Raw genomic sequence first — 2,500 nt, 5'->3', positions numbered from 1 at the left:
TTTATTAATTGTGTTTTTATCTTTACATATATATTCTTTTCTCTTTTTTTGTTTCAGATTTTTTTTATTTATTTTCTTTTTTATTTCTATTATTTTGTGCTTTTGTTGTTTTCCATTTCCATTATCTCCTTTTTCTTAAATAATCTATTAAATTTCCTCTTTACAAACCAGGCTTAAAATGAGGCCAATTAAAGACCATTGTAATTAGCGAATTGCCTTTAAGATTATTTAATTAGCAATGGGCTTAGTCAGTCAAAATCATGATAATATAATGAACTTTGAAAACACGTCAATTAATGGGTAATTAAGACAAATTATATGATAAGTTGATGAAATGATATCGGATCTTAATGAATATGAGGCTGAGTAAGTGTTTAATTATGAAGGTAATTATGAGTATGTAAAATTATCATTAATATTTATCTTTCTCTCTCTCTGTCTCTGTCTCTCTCTCTTTCTCTCTGTCTCTCTCACTCTCTTTCTTTCTCTCTCTCTCTCTCTCTCTCTCTCTCTCTCTCTCTCTCTCTCTCTCTCTCTCTCTCTCTCTCTCTCTCTCTCTCTCTCTCTCTCTCTCTCGGGAGAGAGAGAAGGAGAGAAGAGAAGAAGGAAAGAGAGAGAGAAAGAAAGAAAGAGAGAGAGAGAGAAGAGAGGAAGAAGAGAGAGAGAGAGAGAGAGAGAAGAGAGGAGAGAGAGAGAGAAAGAAAGAAAGAAAGAAAGAAAGAAAGAGAGAGAGAGAGAGAGGAACGTTTCAAAAAAAGAACGAATAAATTTCAATAACAAAAAAGAAAAAAAAAAGGAAAATCAAATTCTCCAAAAAAAGGAAAATAAAAGAAAAAAAAGAAGAAGAAAAAGGAAAGTCAACTTCTCCCGAGCCGACACGACAATCCCATCCGAAGCCAGTCTGCCAACCGATAATGAGACAATCACTGATAAACAACAGCGACTGAAATCACACTTGTTGGTTTCACTGTTTTTTCTGTTGGTTTATGTGCCTGGTTTATCATCATTGGTTATTATTGGTTATTATTGATTTGTACTTATTGGAAGATGGGGAGAGAGAGGTGGGGGGAGGGAGGGAGGGAGAGGGAGAGAGAGAGACGAAAAGAAGACAATAAAAAATAAAGCAAGAACATACCAACAAGAATGAAAACACCAACAAAAAATGTTTAAAAAACAATAACAATAATAAAGAAGAAACAAAGAAAAAAAAGAGACAAAAGTAACAACAGTGATAAAACACAAACAAAAAAAAAAACGATTAAAAAGAACAACAACAATAACAATGAAGAAAAAAAAACAATATCAAAAAAAGTAAAAAAAAAAAAAAAAAAAAAAAAAAATTACAAAAAACACAAACAAAAAAACGTCTACAAAAAAGAACAACGTAAATAATTAATGAAAAAAAATATCAAAAAAAGTAAAAAAAAAAAAAAAAAAAAAAAAGAAACAATACCCAAAAAGTAAAAAAAAAAAAGAAGAAAAAAAAAAGTCAAATTCTCCAAAAAAAAGGAAAAAAAAGAAAAAAGAAAAAAAAAGTCAACTTCTCCCGAGCCGACCCGACAATCCCATCCGAAGCCAGTCTGCCAACCGATAATGAGACAATCACTGATAAACAACAGCGACTGAAATCACACTTGTTGGTTTCACTGTTTTTTCTGTTGGTTTATGTGCCTGGTTTATCATCATTGGTTATTATTGGTTATTATTGATTTGTACTTATTGGAAGATGGGGAGAGAGAGGTGGGGGGAGGGAGGGAGGGAGAGGGAGAGAGAGAGACGAAAAGAATAACAAAAAATAAAAAGAACAACAACAAGAATGAAAAACAATAACAAAAAATGTCTAAAAAACAATAACAATAATAAAGAAGAAACAAAGAAAAAAGAGAGACAAAAGTAACAACAGTGATAAAACACAAACAAAAAAAAAAACGATTAAAAAGAACAACAACAATAACAATGAAGAAAAAAAAACAATATCAAAAAAGTAAAAAAAAAAAAAAAAAAAAAAAAAAACACAAACAAAAAAACGTCTACAAAAAAGAACAACAATAACAATAGAAAAAAAAAATATCCAAAAGAAGTAAAAAAAAAAAAAAAAAAAAAACAATACCCAAAAAGTAAAAAAAAAAAAGAAAGAAGAAAAAAAAGTCAAATTCTCCAAAAAAAAGGAAAAAAAGAAAAGAAGAAAAAAAGTCAACTTCTCCCGAGCCGACCCGACAATCCCATCCGAAGCCAGTCTGCCAACCGATAATGAGACAATCACTGATAAACAACAGCGACTGAAATCACACTTGTTGGTTTCACTGTTTTTTCTGTTGGTTTATGTGCCTGGTTTATCATCATTGGTTATTATTGGTTATTATTGATTTATACTTAATGGAAGATGGGGAGATAGAGAGGGAAGGAGGGAGGGAGGGAGAGAGAGAGAGAGAGAGAGAGAGAGAGAGAGAGAGAGAGAGAGAGAGACGAAAAGAATAACAAAAAATAAAAAGAACAACAA

Source organism: Penaeus vannamei, unplaced genomic scaffold (genome assembly GCF_042767895.1).
Source record: "Penaeus vannamei isolate JL-2024 unplaced genomic scaffold, ASM4276789v1 unanchor456, whole genome shotgun sequence".
Taxonomy (NCBI): Eukaryota; Metazoa; Arthropoda; class Malacostraca; order Decapoda; family Penaeidae; genus Penaeus; species Penaeus vannamei.
The sequence above is the reverse complement of the archived record's forward strand: the minus strand, read 5'-3'. Positions refer to the sequence as shown.